The sequence below is a fragment of the Heptranchias perlo genome, chromosome 1 (assembly GCF_035084215.1).
Source record: "Heptranchias perlo isolate sHepPer1 chromosome 1, sHepPer1.hap1, whole genome shotgun sequence".
NCBI lineage: Eukaryota > Metazoa > Chordata > Chondrichthyes > Hexanchiformes > Hexanchidae > Heptranchias > Heptranchias perlo.
Genome location: NC_090325.1, coordinates 2,094,825 through 2,106,975, shown reverse-complemented (window position 1 = coordinate 2,106,975; position 12,151 = coordinate 2,094,825). Strand labels below are relative to the sequence as shown.

Here is a 12,151-nt window from a genome sequence, read left to right as displayed (position 1 = left end):
GCTGAGAGGATGTTATCCCTCATGGGGGCATAGTCTCAGAATAAGGGGTTGCCCGTTTAAGACAGAAATGAGGAGGAATTTCTTCTCCCAGACGGTCATGAATCTTTGGAATTCTTTATCCCACAAAGCTGTGGAGGCTGAGTCATTGAATACATTCAAGGCTGAGTTAGACAAATTTTTGATCAGCAAGGGAGTCAAAGGATATGGGGAAAGGGCGTGAAAGTGGAGTTGAGGAAAAAATCAGATCAGCCATGATATCATTGAATGGCGGAGCAGGCTCGAGGGGCTGAATGGCCTACTCCTGCTCCTGTCTCTTATGGTCTTATGATCAATAGAGTTCAGGAGAAATATATTCAGCTGAAAAGCAAGAACAGACTAGCCAATGATGAGACACCATGGATGAATAAAGATGTAAGGGTAAAATTGAAACTAAAGAAAAAGGCATAGTCTAAGTACATAGACATTAAAGGAGAGGATGACAAAAGGGAATATGAAGAGGTTAGGAAAGAAGTCAAAAAACAGTTACAAAGGCAAAGAGGAACTATGGAATTAAATTATGAAAGAATACAAAAAGAAATAGTAAAGTATTCTACAGATGCATAAATAACAAAAGAAAAATCAGGATAGGTACAGGGCCACGAAGGGATACACATGATAAACTCACAGGTAATGACAGCGAAATGGCAGAAATGTTGAATAGTTACTTTGCCTCAGTATTTATCGGGGAGACTAACATGGTGGGCAGGACATTAGAAGAAGAGATCAAAAAAGATATAAAGACATTTAAGATCGAAAGTGGGGGAGATAATCAAACTTAGAGAGGATAAAACCCCATGTCCGGATGGATTGCATTCACACATATTAAAAGAGGTTAGGGAAGACATAGCAGAGGCACTATTACATATATACATATATATATATATATATATATATATAAAATTAATTAGAAAAGGGAATAGTGCCAGAGGACTGGTGGGCAGCTATTTTGATTCCTATTTTTACAAAGGGAGATAGAACCAGTCCAGGGAACTATAGACCAATTAGCTTAACGTCGGTGGTGGGAAAGATAATGGAATTTTTACTCAAAGATGTAACAGAAAAACATCTTGAAACCGAAAATATAATTGGAACATAGGAACTCGAATAGGCCATTCAGCCCCTCGAGCCTGTTCCGCCATTCAATTAGATCATGGCTAATCTTCTAATAAAGAATAGTCAGCACGGATTTCAAAAGGAAAAGTCATGCTTGAACAACCTCATTGAATTCTTTGAAGAAGTAACGGAAAGAATAGACCAGGGTAATGTAGTAGATGTAATATATTTGGATTTTCAAAAGGCCTTCGATAAGGTACTGCATTGTAGACTCATGACTGAGGTCAGAGCAGGGGACAAATAGCTGAATGGATAGCAAGCTGGCTAGAAAACAGAAAACAGAGAGTAGGGGTTAAAGGTAGTTACTTAGACTGGCAAAAGATGGGAAGTGGTGTTCCACGAGGATCGGTGCTGGGACCACTGTTGTTCACCATTTACATAAATGATTTGGACTCTGGAATCGGAAGTACAATTTCAAAATTTACAGATGACACCAAATTGGGGGGTGTAGGTAATACCAAGGAGGACTACGACAAAATACAGGAGTACATTAATAAACTTGCAGAATGACCGTGTTATTGGCAAATGAATTTCAATACATGTGAGGTGATGCATTTTGGTAGGAAGAATAAGGAGGCCACATACACCTTGGAAAATAAGAGTCTAAATAGGGTAAAGGAGCAGAGGGATTGGGGGGTACAGATACACAAATCACTAAATGTAGCAACGCAGGTTAACTGGGCCATAAAAAAAGAAAACCAAGCAGTGGGGTTCATTTGTAGAGGGATAGAATTGAAAAGCAGAGATGTTATGTTAAACTTGTATAGAACCTTGGTTGGACCACTCTTGGAGTACTGTGAACAGCTCTGGTCTCCGTATTATAAAAAGGATATAGAGGCACTGGAGAAGGTGCAAAAAAGATTTACAAGGATGATACCAGAACTGAGAGGTCTTGTCAATCAGGAAAAATTGAACAGCTGGGGCTCTTTTTTCTAGAAAAGAGAAGGCTAAGGGGTGACCTGATAGACGTCTTTAAGATTTTGAAAGGGGTTTCATAGAGTAGATGTAGAGATGTTTCCACATGCAGGGGGACCGAATCTAGGGGCCATACATATAAGATAGTCATTAATAAATCCAATAGGGAATTCAGGAGAAATGTCTTCACCCAGAGAGTGGTTAGAATGTGGAACTCGCTACCACAAGGAGTAGTTGAGGCGAATAGCATAGATGCATTTTAAGGGAAGCTAGATAAACATATGAGGGGGAAAGGAATAGAAGAAAATGCTGATAGGGTGAGATGAAGTAGGGAGGGAGGAGGCTCATGTGGAGCATAAATATCGGCAAAGATCAGTTTGGCCGAATGGCCTGTTTCTGTGCTGTTAATTCTATGTAATATTACCCTGTAAACTGTGCTGTTCTAACAACAAACACGATTTATTTGTATTTCCTCATATCAGGCAGTGTGCTCGTGAATCTGTGTTTTCTCCTCACTAAACCTTCAATATTCTTCCTATAGTGTGGAGCTTTTTGCAGTGAGAAATCGAAGTGCTGAATAGTGCTGCAACTTAAAGCTTCACTTAATGGAGAAAGCTTCACCAAACCCTGCGCACGGACATCACACGCTGCCAATTGAAATAGTTTCACATTTCAAAACAACTTCTTTCTTCCAGTCTGGGAACATTAGAAAATGAAGTCAGGAAGGGATGACACTAATCCAACAGCCCTGGGCTGCAGAGTTCTGGCCTGTATTTTCTACTGGGCGAGCAAACAGTCTCCCGGAGTTAATCCGGGGTCTTATCCAGGGGTTGAACCTGTGGGTGGATTTATCCCAAGGTTTTTCCTGGGGTTTATCCTCAGATTTTTCCAGAGGCTTATCCCTAAATTTATCCGAAGGTTTTTCCTGGGGTTTATCCCTAGGTGTATCCTTTTAAATAATTGTAGCTAACATGGCAGGACAGCCGGGTCCATCGCAAGCACATCCTGTGTGTCCTGGAAAACCACATGTGCAGGAAGTGCCGCCAACTGCTCGAGCTCGAGCTCAGAGTTTCTGAGCTTGAGGGGCGGCTGGTGTCACTACAGTGCATACAGGAAGCTGAGAGTTTCGTGGATAGCATGAGGTGGTCACTCTGTAGCTACTGAGAGTTTAGGAGGAGAGTGTGTGGGTGACCAGACTAGGAGGAACAGGGAGGCAGTGCAGGAATCTCCTGGGAGTGTGGCACTCACAAACCAGCATTCAGTGTTGAATACCAGTGAGGACGATGACACCTCGGGGGAGTGCAGTCAGCAGCAAATCCACGGCACCGTGGGAGACTCGACTGCACAGGAGGGCACAAGAAAGTGTTGAAATGCAGTTGTTATAGGGGATTCAATAGTCAGGGGGATAGACAGGAGTTTCTGAACCTGTCGACGTGAATCCCGCGAGGTGTGTTGCCTTCCTGGTGCCAGGGTAAAGGACATCATGAGAGGGTGCAGGGGAAAGGGGAACAGCCAGACGTCGTGGTCCATGTGGGAAACAATGACATAGGAAGGAAAAGGGATGAGGTCTGGCAGTCAGAGTTTCAGGAGCTCGGAAAAAGATTAAAGAACAGGACCTCAAAGGTGGTAATTGCTGGATTATTCCCAGTGCTATGTGTTAGTGAGTACAGAAACAGGAAGATAGTGCAGATGAATGCGTGGCTGGAGAAATGGTGCAGGAGGGAGGGCTTCAGATTCCTGGGGCATTGGGACCAGTTCTGAGACAGGAGGGACCTGTACAAGCCGGACGGCTGGAACGTGAACAGGGCTGGGACCAATATCCTTGTGGGAAGGTTAACCAGTGCTGTGGGGTTGGGTTTAAACTAATTTGGCAGAGGGAGGGGAACCAGGACGCAGCAGCAGAGAGGAGAGACAAGTTGCATAGAAAACGAGAAGGGACAAATAGTAACAGAATAAAGAATGGTGTAGAAAGAGCAGGAATTAGATGGAGGAAAAAGCAAAGCCAACTAGCATGGTGTTGGAATGCATGTGTGTTAATGCAAGGAGTGTTACAAATAAGGTTGGTGAGCTGCAGGCACAAGTTGCCACATGATATAGGTTATGATATAGTGGCAATAATGGAGACCAGACTTAGACATGGGCAGGAATGGGAACTAAACATTCCTGGCTACAATGTGTTCAGAAGGGACAGGGAAGGAATAAAGAAAGGATGGGGGGGGTAGCATTGATCAAGGTTAATATTATAGTTCTACAGAGGGACAATACACTAGAGTTCAAAGACTGAATCTATTGGTTGGAATAAAGAATCAGAAAAGGAGCTGTTACATTGCTGGGAGTTTACTAGAGATCCCCAAATAGTGAGAAGGAGATAGGGGAGCAAATCTGCAGGCAGATGTCAGAGAAATGTAAAAATAATAGAGCAGTAATACTTGGGGACTTCAATTACCTGAATATAGACTGGGGAATAAACAGTGTAAAGGGCAAGGAAGGTGAGGAATTCCTTAAGTGTGCACACGAGAACTTTCTTGATCAGTATATTTCTAGTGGAGTGTATTTCAGTGGGAGAACATCTGGGTAATGGTGATCAGAAAACAGAGAGTAGGGGTTTTAAAGGTAGTTACTCAGACTGGCAAAAGGTGGGAAGTGGTGTTCCACACGGACTGGTGCTGGGACCACTGTTGTTCACCATTTACATAAACGATTTAGACTCGGGAATCAGAAGTACAATTTCAAAATTTGCAGATGACACCAGATTGGGGGGTGTAGTTAATACCAAGGAGGACTGCGACAAAATACAGGAGTACATTAATAAACTTGCAGAATAGGCGTGTAATTGGCAAATGAATTTCAATATAGATAAGTGTGAGGTATTACATTTTGGTAGGAAAAATAAGGGGGCCACATACTGCTTGGATAATAAGAGTCTAAATGGGGTCGAGTAGCAGAGGGATCTGAGGTAGAGATACATAAATCACTAAAAGTAGCGATGTGGGTTAATAAAGGCCATAAAAAAGCAAACCAAGCACTGGGGTTCATTTCCAGAGGGATAGAATTGAAAAGCAAAGAAGTTATGTTAAATAAAAACAGAAAATGCTGGAGAAGCTCAGCAAGTCAGGCAGCATCTGTGGAGAAAGAAACAGAGTTAACGTTTCAGGGCGAAGACCTTTTGTCAGAACTGGAATATGTTAAAGTTTTTGAGCAAGTACAGAGCCAAAAACAAAAGATTGGTCAGTGGCAGCTGTAAATGGCAGCAACAGAACCATTACCAGCACTAGCTGACCGAAATAATAGGAGCAGTGGTTATGGTCTGAAGTTACTGAAATCAATGTTGAGTCCGGAAGGTTGTAAAGTGCCTAAACGAAAGATGAGCTGCTGTTCCTCGAGCTTCCATTGAGCTTCATTGGAACAGTGTAAGAGGCCGAGGACAAAGAGGTCAGATTAGGAATGGGAAGGGGAATTAAAATGGCAAGCGACCGGCAGGTCAGGGTCACGCTTATGGACAGAGCGGAGGTGTTCAGCAAAGCGATCACCCAATCTGCATTTGGTCTCGCCAATGTGGAGGAGATAGCATTGTGAGCAGTGGATACAGTATACTACATTGAAAGAAGTACAAGTAAATTGCTCTTTCTCTGGAAGGAGTGTTTGGGGCCCTTGACGGTGAAGGGGCAAGTGTCGCATCTCTTGTGCTCGCACGGGAAGGTGCCGTGGGTGGATGGAAGAGTGGACCAGGGTGTCGCGGAGGGAACGGTCCCTTTGGAATGCTGAAAGGGGAGGGGAGGGGAAGATGTGTTTGGTGGTGGGATCACGCTGGAGGTGGCAGAAATGGAGGAGGATGATACGTTGAATGTGGAGGCTGGTGGGTTGAAAGTGAGGACAAGAGGGATCCCATCATGGTTCTGGGAGGGAAGGGAAGGGGTGAGGGCAGAAGTGCAAGAAATAGGACAGACACGGTCGAGGGTCCTGTCAACTATAAACAGGAAACAGAGAGTTGGCATAAATGGGTCATTTTCAGGTTGGCAAGATGTAACGAGTGGAGTGTCACAGGAATCAGTGCTTGGGCCTCAACTATTTACAATCTATATCAATGACTTGGATGAAGGGACCGAATGTATGGTTGCTAAATTTGCTGATGACTCAAAGGTAGGTAGGAACGTAAGTTGTGAAGAGGACATAAGGGGCCCGATTTTAGCAGGGATGCGGGTTCTCGGCGGATGGGCAAGCGGGCGCATGGGTAACGCGCCCGGTGAAATTAGTGGGTTTCCCGCGCGATCGTAGCAGGCAACCCACTAATTGGATTCACTTACCTGCTCCTCCGGGTTCCCTGCTGCTGATCTGTGCGTCGGGCGGGCTGCGCATGCGCAGTAAGATCTGTCAGCTGGAGGCGCTCTATTTAAAGGACCAGTCCTCCACTGACAGATGCTGCAACCAATAGCAAAGATGACTGCATGGAGCAGCCCAGGGGGAAGGCTGCTCCCAGTTTCATGATGCCTCACCCCAGGTATCAATACATGGGGTGAGGAGGAGGGGGAGGACAGAGATCTTCCACCCGGCGGGCGGGAGGAAGCGGCCCGCCTCCGCCACCAGGAAGGCCTGGCTCGAGGTGGCAGAGGGGGTCACCTGCGCCACCAACATATCGCCCACCTGCACACAGTGCAGGAGGCGGTCCAATGACCTCAGTAGGTCAGCCAAAGTGAGTACACGTAGTCTTTCCCCTACACTCTGTCTGCCACATCACTGCCCCCACCCCACATCTCCTTCGGCACTGCCAACACTACTCTGTCACATCACCCCTCATACCCACTCAAACCCCATCCTCATCTTACCTGCACCGACTCACCTCGCCAGTACTCATCCTGCCACTACCACGCAACCCAATCCTCATACAATCTCATGACTCTATCCCATACTCACCCTCTCGTGCATCTCTCTCACGGCCAGCCTCACTCAACCTGCCACCACCTGTGCTGCAGCCACAGGGCATGCATCACATATGTGCAGTAGGCATAGTAAGGCAAACGTGTCGTGAGCATGAAGGGGATGCACAAGGGTGTTTGAGGGTTTGTCATGGGTGTTACTTATATTGAATTTCAGAACAACTCACATCACACATTATATTGGCACCACTACTGCCATGTCTTCGCGAATCCTGTCTGGTTTGTGCAATAATGCCCGCTCCTGGGTATCACTATGAGGACCCACCACTGATGCCACCCGTTGTGTCACTGCAGAGTGGGTGTAGGTGTATTTGCAGGGCTCTTCTGCGCAGACGACTGAGAGACATCGGCGATGTCCCCGGTTGCACCCTGGAAGGCTGTGGAGGAGAAGTTCGGGAGGGCAGTGGTGACTTTGACAGCGACAGGTAGGAAGATGGTGCAAGGGCCAGCCGGGAGCAGCTCGGCATGAAAGAGGCTGCAGATGTCCACGGCTACATGTCGAGTGACTCTGAGCCTCCGTGTGCACTGCTGCTCAGAGAGGTCCAGGAGGCTGAGCCTCGGTCTGTGGACCCTGTGGCGAGGGTAGTGCCCTCTGCGACACGTCTCTCTCTGTGGTAGCCCTCCCTCCTGCTGTACAGGTGGATGCGTCACAGCACTCTGTTGTGGAGCTCCACGTGTCAGAGGTGGACGGCGTGGATGGCGAAGCTGGTGAGGCTGGTGATACTGTTCGCCCTCCGAGGAGGTCATGACTGCAGCTACGGCGGTCCCCATCCGCAAGATGTACATCTGAGGGGGTCCGCAAGGTAGGTACATGTCTCCGGACCCCGGGCTAAGTGTGCAGGTTGGTGACTTTGACCGTCAGGAGGAGGGTGGTGGAGGCCAAACTTTGTCCCAAGTGACAGAGTGGCCTCCTGCAATGGGTGAGGGTCTCCCCCCACCCCCCACCTGTCAAATGGACCTTTGCAGCTGCCACAGGTTGACAGCTGCAACACGTCCATTCGAGCTGGGAGTGTTTCCCCCAGTGTGGGAAACAGTCCCATGTTGATCAAAAATCACACACAGTCCCTTAATCAGGTCAGTTAATGACCTGAAATACCAAACTAAATATTGTCAAGTGGCATCCCGCTGGCTTTAATTGCCTGCGGGATTCCCACCAGCGGGGGCTGTGCGCGCACGCCGGCGCGTCAGCGGGGAACCCGGAAGTGGGCGGGATCGAGGCGGGATCCGTCCCACTCCTGGATTTCGCGATTTTCGGGGCCCCGCCGCCGAGAACGCACCCGATAGCGGGTGGTAAAATCGAGTTCAAGGAGTCTGCAAAGGGATAGAGGTAGGTTAAGAGAGTGGGCAAAAATTTGGCAAATGGAGTATAATGTGGGAAAATGTGAACTTGTCCACTTTGGCAGGAGGAATAGAAAAGCAGTATATTATTTAAATGGAGAGAGATTACAGAACTCTGAGGTACAGGTGGGAGTAGTACATAGGCCCCCGAACAGTAGCTACACTGTAGGGCAAAATATAAATCAGGAAATAAGGGGGGCTTGTAAAAAAGGTAATGCAATAATCATGGGCAATTTTAACCTTCACATAGATTGGACAAATCAAATTGGCAAAAATAGCCCTGAGGAGGAGTTCATAGAGTGTATTAGGGACTGTTTCTTAGACCAATACGTCGGGGAACCAACCAGGGAACAGGCCATTTTGGATCTGGTAATGGGTAACGAAACAGGATTAATTAATGATCTCAAAGTAAAGGATCCTTTGGGAAGCAGTGATCATAACATGATAGAATTTCACGTCCAGTTTGAGAGCAAGGATCTTGGGTCTGAAACTACTGTATTAAACTTAAATAAGGGGAATTATAAAGGAATGAGGGCGGAATTGGCTAAAGTGGACTGGGTAAACAGATTAGATGGTATGATGGTGGATAAGCAGTGGCAAACATTTGAAAAGATATTTTATGACTCGCAACAAAAATATATCCCTGTGAGGAGGAAAGACACCACAAAAAGGGTGAACCCACATGGCTAACCAAGGAAGTCAAGGATGGTATCAGGTTAAAAGAAAAAGCATACAACATGGCAAAGATTACTGGTAAGCCCGAAGATTGGGAAAACTTTAAAAACCAGCAAAGGATGACTAAAAGAATAATAAAGAGGGAGAAAATAAATTATGAGAGTAAACTAGCAAGAAATATAAAAACTGACAGTCAAAGCTTCTACAAGTATATAAAAAGGAAGAGGGTAGCTAAAGTAAACATTGGTCCCTTAGAGGATGAGACTAGGAAAATAATAATGGAAAACAAGAAAATGGCAGAGGAATTGAACAGATATTTTGTATCTGTCTTCACAGTAGAAGACACTAATATTATACCAATAATAGTAGAAAATCAAGGGGCAAAGGGGAGGGAGGAACTAAAAATAATCACTATCATTGTGAAAAAGTGGATGCGGTATATTTGGATTTCCAAAAGGCATTCGATAAGGTGCCACATAAAAGATTACTGCACAAGATAAGAGCTCATGGTGTTGGGGGTAATATATTGGCATGGATAGAGGATTGGCTAACTAACAGTAAACAAAGAGTCAGGATAAAAGGGTCATTTTCAAAATGGCAATCTGTAACTAGTGCTGGGGCCTCAACTATTTACAATATATATCAATGACTTGGATGAAGGAACAGAGTGTCTTGTGGCCAAACTTGCTGATGATACAAAGATAGGTGGAAAAGCAAGTTGTGATGAGGACACAAAGTGTCTGCAAAGGGATATTGACAGGTTAAGTGAATGGGCAAAAATTTGGCAGATAGGTACATAGGAACAGGAGTCGGCCATTCAGCCCCTCGTGCCTGCGCCGCCATTTGATAAAATCATGGCTGATCTGTGATCTAACTCCATATACCTGCCTTTGGCCCATATTCTTTCATACCTTTGATTGCCAAAAAGCTATCTATCTCAGATTTAAATTTAGCAATTGAGCTGGTATCAGTTGCCGTTTGAGGAAGAGAGTTCCAAACTTCTACCACCGTTTGTGTGTAGAAATGTTTTCTAACCTCGCTCCTGAAAGGTCTGGCTCTAATTTTTAGACTGTGCCCCCTACTCCTAAAATCCCCAACCAGCGGAAATAGTTTCTCTCTATCCACCCGATCCGTTCCCCTTAATATCTTATAAACTTCGATCAGATCACCCCTTAACCTTCGAAACTCCAGAGAATACAACCCCAATTTGTGTAATCTCACCTCGTAACTTAACCCTTGAAGTCCGGGTATCATTCTAGTAAACCTAAGTTGCACTCCCTCCAAGGCCAATATGTCCTTCTGAAGGTGCGGTGCCCAGAACTGCTCACAGTACTCCAGGTGCGGTCTAACCAGGGTTTTGTATAGCTGCAGCATAACTTCTGCCCCCTTGTACTCTCGTCCTCTAGATATGAAGGCCAGCATTCAATTAGCCGCCTTGATTATTTTCTGCACCTGTTCATGACACTTCAATGATCTGTGTACCTGAACCCCTAAGTCCCTTTGGACATCCACTGTTTTTAACTTTTTACCATTTAGAAAGTACCCTGTTCTATCCTTTTTTGATCCAAAGTGGATGACCTCACATTTGTCTGCATTGAATTCCATTTGCCACAGTTTTGCCCATTCACCTAATCTATCAATATCGCTTTGTAATGTGGGAAAATGTGAAGTCATCCACTTTGGGAGGAAAAATAAAAAGCAAAATATTATTTGAATGGAGAAATACTGCAAAATGCTGCGGTGCAGAGGGATCTGGGTGTCCTCGTACATGAAACACAAAAAGTCAACATACAGGTGCAGCAGGTAATCCGGAAGGCAAATGGAATATTGGCCTTTATTTCTTGGGGGATGGAGTATAAAAGCAGGGAAGTCATGCTACAACTGTACTGGGTGCTGGTGAGACCACACCTGGAGTACTGCGTACAGTTCTGGTGCCCTTATTTAACGAAGGACATACTTGCATTGGAGGCAGTTCAGAGAAGGTTCACTAGGTTGATTCCAGGTATGGAAGAGTTGTCTTATGAGGAAAGATTGAACAGGTTGGGTCCATACTCATTGGAGTTTAGAAGAATGAGAGGAGATCTTATTGAAACATACAAGATTCTGAGGGGACTCGTTGGGTAGAAGCTGAGAGGATGTTACCCCTCATGGGGGAATCCAAAACTGGGGGGCATAGTCTCAGAATAAGAGATCGCCCATTTAAGATGGAAATGAGGAGGAATTTCTTCTCCCAGAGGGTCGTGAATCTTTGGAATTCTTTACCCCAAAAAGCTGTGGAGGCTGAGTCATTGAATACATTCAAGGCTGAGTTGGACAAATTTTTGGTCATCAAGGGAGTCAAAGGATGTGGGGAAAGGGCGGGAAAATGGAGTTGAGGTAAAAATCAGATCAGCCATGATATCATTGAATGGCGGAGCAGGCTCGAAGGGCTGAATGGCCTACTCCTGCTCCTATCTCTTATGGACTTATCTTATGGACAGAGGGATCTGGGTGTCCTGGTACACAAATCACAAAAAGTTAGTATGCAGGTACAGCAAGTGATTAGGAAGGCAAATGGAATGTTGTCATTTTTTGCAAGGGGAATGGAATATAAAAGTAGAGATGTTTTGCTACAGTTGCACAGGGCATTGGTGAGACCACATCTAGAATACTGTGTGCAGTTTTGGTCTCCTTATTTAAGAAAGGACATAATTTCTTTGGAGGTAGTTCAGAGGAGGTTCACTCGACTGATTCCTGGGATGAGGGGGTTTTCTTATGAGGAAAGGTTGGACAAGTTGGGCCTGTATACACTGGAGTTTAGATGAATGAGAGGTGATCTTATTGAAACATATCAGATCCTGAGAGAACTAGAAGGGGTAGATGCTGAGGGGATGTTTCCCCTTGTGGGAGAAACTAGAACTAGGGGCCACAGTTTAAAAATAAGAGGTCTCCCATTTAAGACAGAGATGAGGAGAAATTTTTTCTCTGAGGGTCGTGAGTCTGTGGAACTCCCTTCCCCAGAGAGCGGGGGAGGCAGGATTATTGAATATTTTTAAGGCTGAGTTAGAGAGATTCCTGATTAACAAGGGAGTCAAGGGTTATCGTAAGTCGACGGGAAAGTAGGGTTGAGGTCACAATCAGATCAGCCATGATCTTAT

General features: G+C 45.4%; 1 protein-coding gene across 1 annotated transcript in view; it reads left to right on the top strand.

Moving 5' to 3' along the window:
- Positions 1-12,151, top strand: part of LOC137308417 (disintegrin and metalloproteinase domain-containing protein 12-like) — a 166,776-nt gene that overhangs the window by 37,570 nt on the left and 117,055 nt on the right. The gene's annotated exons all lie outside the window — the stretch shown is intronic.